The following is a 19,287-nucleotide window of genomic DNA, read 5'->3' on the forward strand; positions in this document are numbered from 1 at the left end:
TGGGAAGGAAAATCCAGTTACAGTAGGAAACAATCAATATGGAAGATGAAAAAAGAGATAGAGCCAAGTTTTTGTTTTTATTGCACAGATCCACTTATGCACAGAACTATAAACAAAAAAAGCCTTAGATGGTGATAATCTCTGCCAAAGAGGTTTACCTTTCCAGTAAATCACATATTACAGTAAAAAGTGATCTTTCACAGTTTTTTTCTTCGTGTTTAGTGCAAATGCCTATCCGAAACCTTGAATAATACCAAGGGACGCATGCTGGAAATGTTCTCACAAAGCAGGGAAAAAAGCCATGACATTGCAAGAAAATGTTCAATTGCTTGATGTTGGCTGTAGATTGAGGTTTGTAGCTACAATTGCTTACCATTTCAAGGTAAATGAATCTAGTATAAGGACCACTGTGACAAAGGAAATTTGTGAAGCTGTTTTGCAGCTTTGTAAATGTTGTTAAGTGCTGTCAAGTAGGTTCTGATTCGTTGTTGTTGTTGTTGTTGTTAAGTACTATGGAGTCGGTTCCAACCTATAGTGACCCTGCACTGGGTTTCCGAGGCTGTAAATCTTTACAGGAGCAGAACGCCTCATCTTTCTCCTGCAGAACCACTGGTAGTTTCGCTTGAGGTTAGCAGCCCAACTTGTAACCACTATGCTGCCAGAGCTCTGACTCATTAGTGACCCTTTATTGGGTTTCTGAAGCTTTAAATCTTATGGAGCTTCATCTTTCTCTCAAGGAGCAGTTGGTGGGCTAAATCCGCAGACTGCTTCACAGTTTAGTGCTTATCATAAGGAGCCACTGCGCTCCCATGTAATACATATAACATGCAATATTTGTTAACTGACTATGTTACTAGTAAGGCTTCTTGTCAGAAGTTATATTTGGGCTTTTGATTGCACAGCAATTGGGGTGGGGAGGAAATGAGGGCTTGGCAAGCCCTGCAGAGGTCACCTATATAGACAAGTCTTTGGAATAATGGCTTTGCCATGGAAGGAGTAAGTAAAAATAAGGCCATAGCTGGAGGGATCAACAGAAAGTGTCTTTTCAAAATGAGAGTTGGTAAGTTTCAGCAGACACTAATAAGAAATAAATGAAGGTGAGCCCTGTGAATGTGCCCCAGTTCATGGCCTTAGAGAACGTGTCTAGACCAGCACAGGAAGAAGTAATCCCAGATTCTGGCAACCTTATTCAGTTGAGAGACAAAAGAGTTTGGAGAAGCCAAAAGGGTACGGGGTAGAGTACCAAAGTTGCACAGAAAAGGAACTTCAGAGATCTACAGAGGGGTCTCATTGAGTCTGTAGCTGGACATGAGAGCTTGTTTATGATGAAACTATCAAGGTTGCAGGAAGAAACAATTGGAATGAAGTTGGAGAGACAGTTCTGAGATCTCACACAGACCTGGGAATGTTGAATCTCGCTAGCCAGAGTGGAAAGGACTTGAAATATTTTAGAATTCTCACAAGGGTCATTGCCTCAGTATCTGTAGCTAGATTGAAGCTGTTTTGGGCCTCAACAAGATTGAAAATCTTGTCTTCTGAAGCTTGATAGTATATTCTTCTATTAGTCTTCACCAACACCATAATTCAAATTCATTACTTCTTTTATGGCCTTTCTTACTCATTGTCCAGCTTTCATATACATATGAGGTGATTGAAAGTAACGGCTTGGATCAGACACCTTAGTTTTCAAAGTGGCATCTTTGCTTTTTTAAAAAACACTTCAATAAAAATGGACTTTTGCAGCATGTTTGCCCAGTATAGTACAACATTTAGTTTCTTGATTGCTGCTCCTATGGATATTGATTGTAAAATGAAATCCTTAACATTTCTAATCTACTCTTTGTTTGTTGTGGTGTTGCTTACTGGTCCAATTGTGAAAATTTTTGTTTTCTTTATGTTGAGTTGTAATCGATACTGAAGACTGTAGTCTTTGATCTTCATCAATATGCTTCAAGCCCTCTTAACCTTTGAGCAAGCAAGGTTGTGTCATCAGCTATCATAGGTTGTTAGTGAATTTTCCTCTGATCTTGATGATGTATTCTTTATGTAGTTCAGCTTCTCTAATTATTTGCTCAGCATGCAACTTGAATAAGTGTAGTGAAAGAATACAACCCTGACACACAGCTTTACTGATTTAAAACCAGGTAGTAGCCCCTTGTTCTGTTTGTTCTATATACAGGTCCTGCATGTACACAACCCTTTGTTCACAATATTCTCCTTACTATATTATGGCCCACACAGTTAAATGACTTTGCATAGTCAGTAAAAGACAGATAAACATCTCTCTGTTATTCTCTTCATTCAGCCAAGATCCAACTGGTATTTGCTGTAATAGCCCTGTTCCACATCCTCTTCTGAATCTGACTTGAATTTCTGACACTGCCTGTTAATGTAGTACTGCAAATGGTTTTGAATTATCTTCAACAGAAGATTACTTGCATGTGTTATTAATGACATTGTTCAATAATTTCCACATTCCATTGCATCTGTTTTCTTGGGAATGGGCACAAAGTGCTGTCTCTCTTCCAGTCAGTTGGTCAGTTAGCTCTCTTCTATTTGTTGAAGTATCTCAGTTGGTATTCTGGCCATTTTGTAACGTTGTTTTACATCAGTGCCTTCAGTGTAGTTTGTACTTCTTGCTTCATTACGGTACACTCTTGATCATGTGCTACATCCTGAAATGGTTGAACTTAGACCAATTCTTCTTCAGTATGCTGCTTCTGTGGTAGTTAAGTGCTGTCTAATTGGTACCAACTCATAGCAACCCGTATAGGGTTTCCGAGGAGTGGCTGTTGAGCTTGAAAGTGTGTTTTGTAGGTCTGCTGACCTTGTGATTCAAACCAGCCTTGCAGTCCAGCACATTAACCCATAGTACCATACGAGGACTTCTTTTTCGGTATAGTGACTCTGTATTCCTTCCATATTCTTTTGATGTTTCTTTGTCATTCAGTATTATGCCCAAAGAATCCTTTGATTTTCCACTGGAGGTTTGAATTTTTCTTCAGTTGTTTCTGCTGGAAAAATGGTGAACATGGTCTTTAGCTTTCTGGTTTTCTAATTTCAGGTCCTTGCACATTTCAGTATAACTTTACTTTGCACTTTATTATAATTCTTTATGGTGTCTTTTTGAGCCAGCCTTTGAAATCTGTTCCGCTCTTTTTCTTCATCATTTCTTCCTTTCACTTTAGCTACTTTGTGTTCAAGAGCAGGTTTCAGGGTCCCTTCCTACATCCACGATGGTGTTTACTTTCTTTCCTGTCTTGTTAATGATCTTCTTGCTCATATACGGTGTTCTTGATGTCATCTCATAACTCACCTGGTCTCAAGTCATTACGATTCTAGTTATCAAATCTGTTTTTGAGATGTTCTCTAAATTCAGGTGGAATAGACTCAGGGTTGTAGTTTGTCTCTCCTAGATTTGTTCAGGTTCTCCTTGGAAATCCTATACAGGGTCACTATGAGTTGGAACTGACTCGATGGCACTTAACTACAATAGACTTGTTTTACTATTTATAAGCTTTCACTTAATCTTGACATATTGAGCAATTGACAGTCTAGTCTGGTCCACAGTTGACCCCTGGCCTTGTTCAGACTAATGATGTTAAGGTTCTCCATCATCTTTTTCCACTCATGTAGTCAATTTTATGCCTAAATATTACTTCTCAGGAGCTCTGGTAGCGTAGTGGTTACGAATCGGGCCGCTAATCTCATGGTCAGCAGTTAAAAACTACCAGCTGTTCACGGGAGAAAGATGAGACTTTCTGTTCCCGTAAAGATTTACAGTCTCGGAAACCCTGTGCAAGGTCACTATGAGTTGGAACTGACCCCACGGCACATAACAACAAAAGCAATTACTTCTGGCAAGTTCCATGTGGCTGTTCTTGTTGTTAAGTGCCATTGAGTCAGTTCCGACCCATAGCGACCCTTTATACTGTTTCTGAGAAGCGGCTGTTCAGTTTGAACTGCTGACCTTTCAGTTCAAATGACTTTTCAGTCTAGCACAGTAACCCACAGCGCCACACCAGGACTCCTCCATGTGCATACTTGCAGTTTATGACATTGAAAAAAAGATACGTGCAACAAATAATTCTTGTAAAATTCTATAGTGTGCTGTCAGGCATTGTTTTCTATCACTAAAGCTTTATTTTCCTTTTTGTTTCTAACTTTCACATTTAAATCACCAATAATTATCAGTGCATCTTGATTGCATTGTGTGCTCAATTGCAGACTGCAGAAGTTGGTAAAAATCTTCCATTTCTTCATTTTTGGCATTAGTGGTCAATGTGTGTATTTAAATAATAGTCATATTAACTGATCTTCCTTGTATGCTTATGGATATTATCCTATCATTGACAACACTGTGTTTCAGAATTGTTGTTTATGTTTTGGAGTCAGTTCTGACTCATAGTGATCTGATATAGGGTTCCCAAATAGCGACCCTGTACCAGAGGAGCTCTAGTAGCATAGTGGTAACGAATCGGACTGCGAACCTCAAGGTTGGCAATTTGAAACTACCAGCTGTTCCGTGGGAGAAAGACGAGGCTTTCTGCTCCCATAAAGATTTACAGCCTCGGAAACCCTGTGCAGGGTCGCTATGAGTTGGAACCAACTCCGTGGCAAGTAACAACAGCAATAGGGTTTCCAAGGAGCGACTGGTGGGTTTGAACCAACAAGCTGTGGTTTGCAGCCCAGTGTTGATCCTACAATGCCACACCATGGTTGCTCCATTTATGGCAGAACTCTATATTTCGTTGCCCTTCTGAATCGGACAATTACATGGTCTATATGCTGAGAATGGCAAACTGAAGAGGAATGGTTTCCCATTCATCACCAAAAAGAACATTCCCAGATCTATCCTGAAATAACATCTGAAAATGTTCTTTTTGGTAATGAATGGGGAGCCAGTCCTCTTGAGTTTGTCGTTCCTAGCATTGTTGTTAAGTACCGTCAAGTCTGTTTTCGATCCATAACAAACCCTGTATAGGGTTTCCAAGGAGCGGTAGTGAGCTTGAACGCAATCCTTGCGGTTCAAACCGACTTTGCAGTCCAGGGCATTAACCCACACTGCCACATGAGGACTTTGATTCAGAATGGTAATGAAGCTCACTAATGCCTACGATATTGATCTTTATGTATTCTATTTCATTTTGACAACTTCCAGTTTCCCTTGATTCACATTTTGTATGTTTCATTTATGAATTATTAGTGGATATCTGTAAATGTATCTGACCTTTGAGTCATGCCATATTAATTTAGTGCCTGGCAACCTGATAGGCTCATCTTCTCACACTCTATCAGACAATGTTCTGCTGCTATTCATAAAGTCTTTACTGTCCAATTTTTTCCAGAAGTAGATCACTTAAGTCCTTCTTTCTAATCTCTCAGTCTGAATACTCTGCTGAAACCTGCTTACTGGAGTTGACTATGTTGGTATTTGTAATATTGATGACCGCTTCCAGCATCATGGTGGTGGTATGCTGTGGAGTCGGTTCTGACTCATAATGATCCAACAGAGGGTGCCTGAGACTATACATCTTTATGGGAGCAGAAAGCCTCATCTTTCTCCTGCGGCATGGCTGGTAGTTTCTAACTCCTAACCTTATGGTTGACAGCCCAACTCGTAACCACTATGCTACCAGAGCTCCTTTCCAGCATCATAGCAATTTGAAAATCACCACAATGTGACAAACTGGCTAACCCATAACTGAGTGGGGGAAATCAACAGGAGACAGAAATGACCCAGAAAATAGCGGTTTTAACATCTTCATTTACTAATTCTATCATAAAAAGATAGTAGAACTGATCTCATTTAAAAAAGAATGAAATTGAATCGGTAAAAAAAAAAACAAGCATAACTTTTTAGGAGCTCTAAAACCTTAATAGTAGGAGAGGGGATTGGAACATGCCTACAAATGGACCAAGTAGTCACTATTTAGAGTTGTTCTTGTTGTTAGGTGCTATCAAGTCAGTACTGACCCATGGCGACCTAATGCACAGCAGAGTGAAACACTGCCCGATCCTGGGCTAACCTCATCAGTACTGTTGCCACACTTGAGTCCATTGATGCTGCCACTTGGTCACTAATACTTTTTTGTTTTGAGATTAAGGCAGGATGAGAAGCAAGTCATTTGGTTGAGCTGGTGATGGGAAGCTGAGACAGTTTCACCTTATGATTCTATTTTCTCTGTGAAGTATTAAGTGAGGTCATCACCTTAGAGTGAGGTGGTAGGGACCAGGCTTAAGAGACGAAGGTAAGTATAGGAAAGATAACTTAATTGAGAAATGTCTTAGAATTAATGGACTTGTTGAGGGCTCGTAATTTGTGACCATTTAAGATGAAACCAGGCAGTTCACTTGGGCAGTTAAATGCAGTAGCATTTAGTAGAGTACAGGCACAACAAGTATGATCAGGGGAAGCTCTGGTGGCTCAAAGGTTAAGCGGCTCTGAGGGAGAACAGCTTACTGATTCTGCTTCAACAAAGATTAGTGCCAAGAAAACTCTATTGGACAGTTTTGTTTGTCACATGGCATCTGTAGGAGCCAGATTCGACTCACTAGCACACATCATCATCATCATCATGTAGAGTTGAGGTTTTCCCAATTAATACAAAGGAGAAAGGGAGGAATGAGGGAATTTTTAAATGTTTGTGAATTAGATTACTGTGTTTGATTTTGGAAACAGCATTAATTTTTAAAGGGTTGTTTGAAGAAAAACGTGGCATCAGGATTGAAGGAAGACTCATTAACAACCTGTGATATGTAGATGGTACAACCTTGCTTGCTGAAATTGAAGAAGACTTAAAATATTTTCTGATGAAGATCAAAGACCACAGCCTTCAGTATGGATTGCATCTCAATGTCAAGAAAACAACATTCTTGTCAACGGAGAAAAGATTGAAATTGTCAAGGACTTCATTCTTCTTGGATCAATTATCAGCACTCATCTAAGCAGCAGTCAAGAAATCAAACTATGTATTGCATTAGGCAAATCTACTGCACAAGACCTTTTTAAAGTGTTGAGAGCTAAGGTGCGCCTGATCCAAGCCATGGTATTTTCAGTAACCTCATATGCATGCGAAAACTGGACAGTGAATAAGGAAGACCATAGAAGAATTGATGTTTTTGAGTTATGTTGTTGGAGGAGAATATTGAAAGTGTCATGGGCTGCCAGAAGAACCAATAGATCTGTGTTGGAAGAAGTACAGCCATAGTGCTTCATGGAGGCAGGATGGCCAAACTTCATCTGTCATACTTGGGACATATTGTCAGGAGGGACCAGTCCCTAGAGAAGGATGTCATGTTTGGTAAGGTGGAGGGTCAGAGAAAAAGAGGAAGACCCCCAGCAAGATGGATTGGCAAAGTGGCAGCATCAGTGGGCTCAAGAGTGGTAACGATTGTGAGGTTGGCCCAGGACCGGGCAGTGTTTGATTCTGCTGTGCATAAGGTCGCTATGAGTCGGTACTGCACCTAACAACAATAGCAACCAGTACTTTGTATATATATCCTCATGCAAAACAATAGCATAAACTTGAATGGAGTATACTAGGCCCTTGCATAATTTGGCCTCTGTCTCCATTTCTAATCTTTGTCTTTTCCCTCCTTAAGCCCCATGTTGTTGTTATGTGCCGTGGAGTCGGTTCCGACTCATAGCAACCATATTACTTATTTATTGCTGCTCTAAAAGCATAGTGGTTGCGAGTTGGGCTGCTAATTTCATGGTCAGCGGTTCGAAACCGGCAGTGGTTGCGTGGCAGAAAAATGAGACTTTCTGCTCCTGTAAAAGATTTACAGCCTGAGAAAACCTACATAGGGTTGTTATGAGTTGGAACCAACTCCATGGCACATAACCACCACCATTTTATGCTTAACAAATAATCTCAATGTTTAGCATCTCAGAACAACAAGCATTAATTAATTCATAGACTTTCTGACAAATAAGTATCTGGGAGCAGCTTAGCTAGATGCTCCTGAATCAGTCTTTCACAAAATTGCAGTAATGCTCTTTTTTCTGTGGCTGCTGTCTTTTCAAGGCTTGTCTGAGTCTAAAGAATTTACTAAGTAAACTCACATGGTTGTTTGTAAGCCTCAGTTTTTTTAATGGCTATTGGCTGAGGACATTTGTTGCTTAACGTGTAAGTTTCTCCGTTGACTGAGTGTTCTCACAACATGGCAGCTGGCTTCCCCCAGAGCAATTGGTGAACAAAACGAAAGGTTGTGAACACGATAATGCTCAAAATGAAAGCCACAGTTTTGTACGACCTCATTTCAGAAGTTAGATATTATCGCTTCTGTCATATGCTATTTATTGGTCACCCAGATCAACCCTGATAAAATATAGTAAGGGATTACACAAGATTCTGAATTCAAAGGCTCACAGACTGGTTAGCACCGTTTTCTTCTCCTGACTTACAAAGATTCATATCCTACCCATTGCAAAATATAGTCATCCCTCCCCCTGCCAAGTTTTATACCTTTTCAGATCATTTTGAAGTACAGTCTAGATCAGATTCAGGTACATTGAGGCATCTTGTATGTAGTTCTTTAAATACAGTTTTTCAAGTACAGTTTCTTAAACTTTTACTAAAGAGACGTGATCTGCCCTTCTACACATCCAAATACATTATGTCAGGCATAGAGTAATTGTTATAAAACATTCTGTTCAATGGAGGTAAATAAAGAATGGTAGACACAGGAAGAGTCTTGGTTCACAGCAATTTTGAAATCCATTCAAGTAATGTTGGAAGTTTCCTGTTTGAATCTTGAGTTTTGATTCCTGAATTTTAATTTACCGAGAGACTTTCAGGAGTTCTGCTGAGGCACTATGGGTTAATACACTGGGCTGCAAAGTCATTTGAACTGCAAGGTTGGTGGTTCAAACTCATAGCTGCTCCTTGGAAACCCTATACCTGGTTGCTATGGGTCAGAATTGACTCCACAGCACTTTAACAGCAAGAGACTTTAAACTCTGCTTTCTGGGCATTTGGTTCTTTCTGACTCACCCTTGTTCTCAAAAGGTAACACAGGTTTGAAGCTGAATAATGGTTCTACATGTATTATAGTTTTACGAACTTTGTTCATCTTTTGTAAATTGTATTTGGGACTCCTGGTGTAGTGCTGTAGGATTAGCACCGGACTGCAAACCACAAGGTGGGCAGTGCAACCCACTAGCTGCTCCTTGGAAACCCTATATAGGGTCACTAAGAGTCAGAACCAACTTGATGGCGCTTAAACAACAATAGTCAAAAGCCATATTCACTGTCTCTTTGAGATAAGCCTTTTACTACTGCTGAGAGATGCCTTTAAGCTTCTTAAAAGTCCTGTTGAGAAGATCTGTGAAGTCCATGGATCTCTCTGGTAGGCCTTTTGTGTGGCATAGTATTCCCAGGCACTCTCTTTGATCTCCTGAGGAGTTAAAAGTAACTCCATCAACTTAGTGTTTGGACCAATATTTCTAGCAGAGTCCTAATTTCGATCTTGGCTCAGAAGCTTTTTCTAAAGCGCTGATAGTGTTTAGTATAAGCACTGGACTGCAAATGGAGGGTCAGTAGTTCAAACTCACCAGCCTCTCTGTGGGAGAAGCATAAAGCTATCTGCTCCCATAAAGATGTGCAGTCTCAGAACTAAGTCAATAATACTGGGTTTGATTTGGTTATGGTTTTGCCATTGGAAAAGATAATTTTCAAACCATAAAGTCCTGGCTCATTTTTTAAGAAACAGTTCATTTTATTTGTTTACATTTTTTATTATATATAGCAAGAACCACATCTATAGTTGGAAATCTCCTTAGCTAAATCATCCACTCATTCGATATATTTTCTATTTTTCCTATTCCACGGCACGTAACCACCAGCACCAAAGGTAGCAATATTGCTGAACTTTCTGCCCCTTCATAACAAAAATACTTTTTCCTCTCGTTTCCAGTATCATATACCTCACTCTTCTGCCCTCAGTTCTAACTTTATCATCAAACATCATGAGGCTTTTTATTAAGTTTCTTAAAGACATTTTAGATTTTGGCCTCCATTTAGCCCATTATCTGGTTCCAAGATTTTTTGGTTTTACTATGATTTTATTTTTCTGTTTAGTTTTATTTTTATTTTATTATCCATTCCAAGATTTCTGGATTTTATTATGACAATGGGGACTCTTCATTACTAACATATATTTTAGTTATCTACTGCTGGTGTGTTGCTATAAGATAAACACTGAACTAGCCACAAAGTCAGTGGTTCAAACCCACCTTAGAAACCGTATACAGTATCACTATGAGTCAGAACCTACTTGACTGTACTTAACAAGAACAATGCTGTATAACTGCCCCAGAATTTAGCTGCTTGAGACAATGAACATCTCAGTTTCAGAGGATCAAGAATCTGAACAGCGTTACCCAGTGATAATTTTCAGTTTTGCCATCTACTCATCTAGAGAATCTGCCCCTAGTCTTACACCGTTGGCCAAAAGCCTTCATTCCTCATCCCATTAGCCTCTTCATGCATTTACCTGAGTGTCCTTGCAACCTGTGATCCAAGAAAAAGAATGTACATAAGAGAAATACAGAGCCCAAGACAGAAGCTTTTGTAACCTAATCTTGAAAGTGACAAACCCTCACATCTGTCAATGTGAGAAGGATCACCAGGGGTTGTCTTGGAGCCTAGCTACCACAGCCCCCTCTCCAGTGAACTGAGCTATTTATTATATTTAATATTCTCAGTGACTCCTGCTGTTTTTAAACCTCAGTCTTTGCGTATACTTCTCCCTTTTTACCCCAAATGCCTTTGTCTTCCATCACCCTACTCAACAAACCCATTATTTGTCAATTCTTTTGAATACTTTCTTGATTTATACTTTCCAAGTACTATCACAGCACTTGAACTGCTAGGAAAGAAATTAATTTATATGATTCTTTCCTTTACTATGCTAAAAGACATTGAAAGCTGAAACAGTGCTGTGTACTGTATTTTAAACTTCATAATCTTCTGGTACAAGTGTGTCTTGAAATAATGTTTCAATAGTTCTGGAAAAATCTAGGCTTTTGATAATTTGTGTCATAAAATAGTGATCAGGTATCTGTTTTGGGATTTTTTTTTTTTTTTTTTTGCCTTTAAGCTTTTGGAATAAGGTGAATAAAATAGGATTTAAGCAAAATTTTTTTGTATTTTTGTAAGGTTGAGAAGGGTGTGAAACATAAATAAGCCAAAATTTTAAGCTGAAGTACAATGTTAAATATGGAGTTCACAAGTCCTTAGAATTCAAATGATAATAAAATATAAGAGATGGTATTTTAAGTCACAGTTGTGAATGTCCTGCCTCTGTTTTCTTAGAGCAGTAATGTGTTAGTGCTCAGAGTCTCATAAAATAAATTATTAAGCCAACTTCTAATATTCAGTTCCTGGAATTCCCAGATTTTCTTTTAAGGTTTTATTGTCAATTGAGTGAAAGTTTACAGGGCAGATCATCAGTTTTACATTCAACAAATCATATACTTTGTTTTATTACAATGATTATAATCCCCTCCATGAACCATCATTTAACAGTATTTCTCTCTATTCATTTTAGCTCTTTTGTTTTTAAACACCGAGGCATATATAATCATTTAAACCACCAAAGGGCACATTCTGCAAGTCGGCCTCCTGGCCACCAGCTCTCAGTCCCTCTCTTTCCATGGATCTAGAGTCCTCAGCTGCTGCATCTCTGAGTAATGTCCCGCATTCTGCTTGTGCTCTTCTCCCTTGATGGTCCTAGGGTCCTCTGTTCCTGGACTGTAAGATTAACTACTCCCTTCTATATGTTACAAAACTTCTACCTTTACAGTTGTGGCCATTGCAATTAGTCATGATAACAGATACTCGCTATTGAATCAGAAGAATCTTATCCCCATCTCCTTTCACCTGACCCATCTAGACAAGATGAAAATTATTCAGTGGGGACTTGATCTTGCCCAAAACGCTCTTAAACTAAACTCCCTCTTGAAACCTTGTAAGCCAGTCACTTTGTGCCTTTATCGCCCCCTCATTTTAGGTAGCCAATGTTTAAGTTCCCTGTCCCTATCTACCCTGTGTACAGAAGGGGTAGCATGGATACTTGATGTGAAGACTCTTTCCCTCTCTGATGGTATTTAGAGCTACTACCTCCATGAGTATAGGTCAAGTTCATCAAATTGTAGCAATTTACCCTTGTTTCGTTTGTCAAAAGTTGTTTTGTTTTATCTTCCTCTAGTCAAGTTTTAAGGAGCTCCGATAGCATAGTGGTTACAAATCGAGCTGCTAATCTCACAGTCAGCAGTTCGAAACTACCAGCTGTTCCAGGGGAGAAAGATGAGGCTTTCTGCTCCTGTAAAGATTTACAGCCTCAGAAACCCTGTACAGGGTCGCTATGAGTCAGAACCGACTCCACGGCACATACAGCATCAGTCACGTTGTGATTATCAAGCCATTGAGACTAGGTCAGATGGGTACTATCTGCAAGTTTGGGTGTTCTTGTGCGTCTTCCCTCATTGGAAGCTGGGTGCCACTGTCAGCTCTAGCCCTCTGGCTGTGTCCTTGTCCATGGGCTCAGGTGTCCCCAGGTCTCACCACACTTGTGACCACCCAGCCCTTCCTCTTCTCTCTCTCATCTCCAGATCAACAGGAGTCTGTGGACCGTGGTTGAACTCAACCCATTTCTTCATTACTGCCTTTCCCCCTCTTCCTGTCACCAGTAGAATGTGGTTATTCTTATTCATCAATGTGGTTGCCAGCAAGCTTACATGCCTGTTCATGTGTACCCTTTGAGTTTCCGTTTTAGAGAGGTGTTGTCCTGAAGGGACTTGATTGCTTGCCTTGATGGGTTCCAGGCGAACAACTTACTTATTCTTGTAGTAACCAGTCATGCTGCCATGTTTGTTTTGGGTTTTTCCTGCTGATCTTTCCTTTGGAGATGTTATCTTCTGTCGCTCTAGCTGTTCCAGGCTGGGCTGCTTGTCCTTTCTAGTGGGAATGTCCCACCTCAGAAGGTTCTGGATGGGGCTCAGGATTCCGCTTAAGGTCCTATATACTGCAAAAGCTCCGCAAGAGGGCTGTGTTATTTGGGCAAGTTCTAGAACCTCTTTTAGGTATTCCAATCAGTTATATAGGCTGAAGACGGGCTCACAAACTTTCTATAATCATGTTTCCCGACATTCCTTTCTATCCCACTCAAGTGTCTATTTTACAATAGTAGGCAAGGGAAACAAATGTTCATAAGACAGTCAAGCATCTTAGTATTATTTCCCCACTTCAGACTATGCCTCAGTCTCTGTATCACAGAGCCTTGTTATTCCAAGGTTGAGCATGCATCACTATTTACCTCTGTCCCATTTAGCCCATGGAAATCTGTCTCAGTTTGTTCTTCCACTCTCTCTCCCCTCTTGTGTATTGCCCTCCCCACCACCCAAACTATGATGTGTCTGCCCCCTACCCTATGTTCTACCATCGCCTCCCTCCACCTCCCCCAAACTCCCCACCCCACTCCTACCAGTAACCAACAAAGAATTTATTTTTTTATTTGAAGTATTATACATAAAATATATCATCTAAAATTAAAAATCATTCTAATTTTCAACTTTTATATTAAAGATCATTCTTTGCTTTCAAAGTGTTTTGAAAATCAAGATTTAGATTGTCATTACCTTATTACCTACCTTGAAGTTTCCTTTTAATCTACCATAATGTAATTCATACAGTACATGCTAGAATTATGAATGATTTTCTTTCCTCTTGTGAATTTTTCCTTTTTCATGTAGTCAAAAAGAAAAAAGTCTTTTTGCTACATACCAACAAGTGTTGTAAAATCAGCTTCATATGACTTCCAAAATTTCTTCTAGCTATTGTAGTTATGGAACAAACATTTTCTCTGTTTTTTTGTTGTTGTTTTTTAAGATGGAACAGAATTAAGGATACAGGATTAACATTTTTTACTCATCTTCATTTTGTTAGGAGTGGAATTTTTTACATAAAATTTTGTAATTGAACCTTAATTTTATGTCATATCTAAAACACTTATTTCTCAATGATGCCTAATATGTTATGTCACTAGCACAGAACCAGTTAATAACTAACCCACCAACGATTTTGTCAGAGAAAGATGTAACAGGTCAGCTTCCATAAAGATGTAACCTTGGAGGCCCTATGGGGCAGTTTTGATTTGTCCTGTAGGGTCTTATAATCAATATGAGTTAGATTCGACTTGAGGGCAATGGTTTGTTTTCGAGTACTGTCAAGTCAGTCCCGACTCATAGTGACCCTGTATAGGGTTTCAGTTCAAACCAGCCTTGTGGTCCAGTGCATTATCCTGCAGTGCCATACCAGACCTCCCTGGACAATGGGTGGTGCTGGTGATGGATATTTTTGTGCTGTCAGTTCAGTTCTGACTCATAGCGACCCTGTATAGGGCTTCTGAGGAACAGCTGGCTGGTTTGAACTGCTGAACTTGTAGTTAGCAGTCCAGTGCTTATCCTAGAGTGCCGCATCAGGTTTTCTATTTTCTGTCCTGAGCTACCATATAATGCCTTTCTGAAATAAGTCTGTGTGTGAATAAAACATCTGAGATCTGGAAAATTCGGATCTGGAAAGTTCATTAAGCAGCCTACCTTATCAATTGGAAAATATTGTAACATAACCTAATGTTTTATCTGCTAAATGAATTGTCATAACACATCATATCACAAGACGATCATTCATTCTTATTGTACATGTGTTTTCTAAAAGGATTAAATAAATACATTGCTGCCAAGTTAATTATGACTTTATCAGCCCTGTAGGACAGAGCTGAACTGCCCCATAGAGTTTCCAACACTATATAGTCGTTTTGGAATCAGATTGCCACAGAGTGGCTAGTGAATTCAAAATACGAATTTTCCATATCTCAAATTGCCAATCTTTTGTTTAATAACAGTGCCTTAACCACTGCACCACACTGACTCCCTAAAAAGGATAACTCGAGCCTTTTGGAAAGGCATTAAGTCTTTTCAGCTTACTGTATTTAGGTGCACTCTGAACCACAGTGGAGAAATTAAGAGAATTGGTATAAAAGTTTAAATAAAGCTAGTTAAGAGTTAAACCATACTCTGAATAAAAATTGCAGTGTAATGGGTTTAAATAGTGTATCTGTTCCATCGTCAAGTCCTGTCGATATTATTTCCTAAGTATGTCAGTTGTTATTATCTCCACTGTTACCTAATTTTAAGGTACTAATGAGTCCTGGTGTGGCGCTGTGGGCTAATGGGTCAGACTGCAAAGTTTTTTGAACTGCAACGTCGGTGCTTCAAGCTCACCAGATGCTCCTTGGAAACCCTATACAGGGTCTCTACGGGTCGGAATCGACTCGACAGCACTTAACAACAACAACAACCTCTTCCTTGGAGTCCTGGTGTATGTGGCACTGTGGGAGAATGCACTGGATTGCAAAGTGAATTGCAAGGTCAGCAGTTCAATCTCACCAGCTGTTCCCAAGATAACAGTTATTGTCTTTCCCAGTATTCTTACTGCAACTAAAATGACCATTGGAAAACGGAATTCTCATCATGTCACTTTTCTTGCTTAAAAATCTGTAAACACCTCCCATTACTCTTAAAATAAGGAGCCCTGGTGATGCTGTTGGTGAGGCATTGGGCTGTTGTGGTGCAGTGAATTAACATCTATTCTAGCCCAAGTCTTTATAACTTCCACCAAACAACTTTTTCCTCATAGATCTGAGTAAGAGATGGTGGGGATATAAGATGTGCCTATGATTTCAATGTGAGTGATTGTTGTTATAGAGCTAATTGTGACTTTAAAATCTTGGAACTCTAACATGGGAATAAAATGAGCCATCTCAAAAGTGGGAATGGAAATTCATTACTAACAAGATAGGAATGGTGTGTGCCCTTTGGACCCCGAGATCCTTGCAGATTGAACCTTCTTGCCCAGGAGACAAAACTGTGACAGCAGAGGAAAGGTAGTAGCAGAACCCAGGGCCAGAGCATGAGACAGAGCAGGGAGATTCCTGGCCCACGGAGCAAGGAAAGCTGCAGGTCTGCAGGCAGGAGGTTTGCTTGTGGATTGATCAGGGTGTCTCCTGGCATTTAATTGAGGAGCTAGATTTGCTGACATATGGAACTAGAGCTGCTAAGTGCATTTGGACTGACGCTTACAGTGGAGTAGAGTGCTAAAAGAACTTGGTCAGATTATCAGAACAGAGCAGAGGCCAAGCCAAGAGACTGAGGGCCACAGAGAGGCCTCCTTGCAGACACAGCATAGAAGAGGCTGTCCTGACCTAAGAACTGTATTCTGAACAGTTCTAATCCTGAATTGTAACTTCTCAACTTTCCTAATAAAGAGCTCTGGCCGTGTACTGGTTGCAAGTCGGGCTGCTAACCTCAAGGTAAGCATTTCAAAACTACCAGTTGTTCCGCAGGAGAAAGATGAAGATTGCTGATCCCGTAAAGATTTACAGCCCCAGAAATCCTATCCAGGGTCGCTGTGAGTTGGAACCAACTCCAAGGCACACCAGCAACAAAACAACAACTTTCCTAATAATACCATAAATGAGTATTGTCTGTGAGTTCCGTGTGGCCATTGTAATGAATTGACTAACCCATCTGAGAAATTGAGAGTTCTTTGAGAGGCACTGCTTGTGTTTGAATTGGTAAGGAAGCTTGGAGGGTAGATGGATGACTGATCTCAGCCTGCTTAAGAATCTAACATGGACTGATGTGGAATCTGATTGTTCTCCCACTTGTGAAATCAGAAGAGGTCATAAACTGCCCTCAGGTCTGTGGCTGAAACCACCAACTGTTCTTCAGGAGAAAAATGGAGGCTTGTCTGTTCCTATAAACATTTACAGTCTTGGAAATGCTTTATAGGGTCGCTGTGAGTTAGAAGAGACTTGAAGGCAGTGGGTTTAGGGTTTTTGACTCCTAACATGAATTACATACCTGGCCTTATATAATCCATCCCTTGTTTTTCAGTTCCTGCTGAGCCTTCATGTTCCCTCAAGCTAGGATCTTTTTCTTGCATTACTCTAATCCCCAACTATCTCTGGGATTGGACCCTAATGCCTCAGATATTTGTTGAAAGAATAACTGGATTGGCCAATTGTTAGTTTTATTCATATGTGTCGTCCATTCTATCTCAAAGCTGTGCTTGGGGATTGGGAGTATAACTCCCACTGTACTTTAAAATTACATAAGGAGAATGATGATTGCATCCATGAGATTCTATCATGTGGTTACTACAATGTGATTATACAAGTCATTTGATCTCTAGACCTCAGTATCATTTGTAGAAGGAAACTTGAACTAGGTGATTTATATGTTTAATGAGTTAAGCGTTTCCTCCCATTTATTAGCCAGGATAAGCAAGATTGCTGTAAATATACAATCCCAAGATCCTAGTGACTTTGTGACAAAGCTCTATTTCTTACTGATGCTACATTGTCCGTTGGGTTGATACACGGAGTTTCTTTTCTACATGCCCTCACTCCAGGATCCAGGCTGACAGAACAGCCTTTATCCTAAACATGGCTGAGTACTGTGACTTGGAAAAGACAGCTCCAGAAGATCTTATATCTTGCATTAGCTATTAAACTGTTGTGGCCCAGAAGTTACATGTCACTTTCACTTGCAGCAAATTGACCAAAATAGGTCCCATAACTGAACCTTAACCTTAAAGGTACCAGGAGGTAAATCTTACCATTCGTTCAGAAGTCAGAGAAGAAAAATTTTTGGCAAACAGCACAGTGACAAATCTGACCGTCTAGTCAGCCAGAGATTTGGATCGCTGTCTTTCCTACAGGCAAAATACAACTGATAGTCAGCTCCAGAGCCCCATCTGATTCCAGCATCAAGCTTTAAAGTCTTAGGATTTCTAAGTAATGTATATTAGTCTCAACATCTGGGATGACTCTGTTGTTGTTGTTGTTAGGTGCCTTCGAGTTGGTGCCAACTCATAGCGACCTTATGCACCGCAGAACGAAACAGTGCCCTATCCTGGGCCAACCTCACTATTGTTGGCCACGCTTGAGCCCATTGATGCTGCCACTTGGTCACTAATACTTTTTTGTTTTGAGATTAAGGCAGGATGAGAAGCAAGTCATTTGGTTGAGCTGGTGATGGGAAGCTGAGACAGTTTCACCTTATGATTCTATTTTCTCTGTGAAGTATTAAGTGAGGTCATCACCTTAGAGTGAGGTGGTAGGGACCAGGCTTAAGAGACGAAGGTAAGTATAGGAAAGATAACTTAATTGAGAAATGTCTTAGAATTAATGGACTTGTTGAGGGCTCGTAATTTGTGACCATTTAAGATGAAACCAGGCAGTTCACTTGGGCAGTTAAATGCAGTAGCATTTAGTAGAGTACAGGCACAACAAGTATGATCAGGGGAAGCTCTGGTGGCTCAAAGGTTAAGCGGCTCTGAGGGAGAACAGCTTACTGATTCTGCTTCAACAAAGATTAGTGCCAAGAAAACTCTATTGGACAGTTTTGTTTGTCACATGGCATCTGTAGGAGCCAGATTCGACTCACTAGCACACATCATCATCATCATCATGTAGAGTTGAGGTTTTCCCAATTAATACAAAGGAGAAAGGGAGGAATGAGGGAATTTTTAAATGTTTGTGAATTAGATTACTGTGTTTGATTTTGGAAACAGCATTAATTTTTAAAGGGTTGTTTGAAGAAAAACGTGGCATCAGGATTGAAGGAAGACTCATTAACAACCTGTGATATGTAGATGGTACAACCTTGCTTGCTGAAATTGAAGAAGACTTAAAATATTTTCTGATGAAGATCAAAGACCACAGCCTTCAGTATGGATTGCATCTCAATGTCAAGAAAACAACATTCTTGTCAACGGAGAAAAGATTGAAATTGTCAAGGACTTCATTCTTCTTGGATCAATTATCAGCACTCATCTAAGCAGCAGTCAAGAAATCAAACTATGTATTGCATTAGGCAAATCTACTGCACAAGACCTTTTTAAAGTGTTGAGAGCTAAGGTGCGCCTGATCCAAGCCATGGTATTTTCAGTAACCTCATATGCATGCGAAAACTGGACAGTGAATAAGGAAGACCATAGAAGAATTGATGTTTTTGAGTTATGTTGTTGGAGGAGAATATTGAAAGTGTCATGGGCTGCCAGAAGAACCAATAGATCTGTGTTGGAAGAAGTACAGCCATAGTGCTTCATGGAGGCAGGATGGCCAAACTTCATCTGTCATACTTGGGACATATTGTCAGGAGGGACCAGTCCCTAGAGAAGGATGTCATGTTTGGTAAGGTGGAGGGTCAGAGAA

The 19,287-nt window shown here is 40.0% G+C and overlaps 1 protein-coding gene across 4 annotated transcripts in view; it reads left to right on the top strand.

Moving 5' to 3' along the window:
• EPC1 (enhancer of polycomb homolog 1 (Drosophila)) overlaps positions 1–19,287 on the top strand; it is a 134,286-nt gene that overhangs the window by 45,057 nt on the left and 69,942 nt on the right. The window lies entirely within an intron of this gene.

This window comes from Chrysochloris asiatica, unplaced genomic scaffold (genome assembly GCF_000296735.1).
Source record: "Chrysochloris asiatica unplaced genomic scaffold, ChrAsi1.0 scaffold00532, whole genome shotgun sequence".
Classification (NCBI taxonomy): domain Eukaryota; kingdom Metazoa; phylum Chordata; class Mammalia; order Afrosoricida; family Chrysochloridae; genus Chrysochloris; species Chrysochloris asiatica.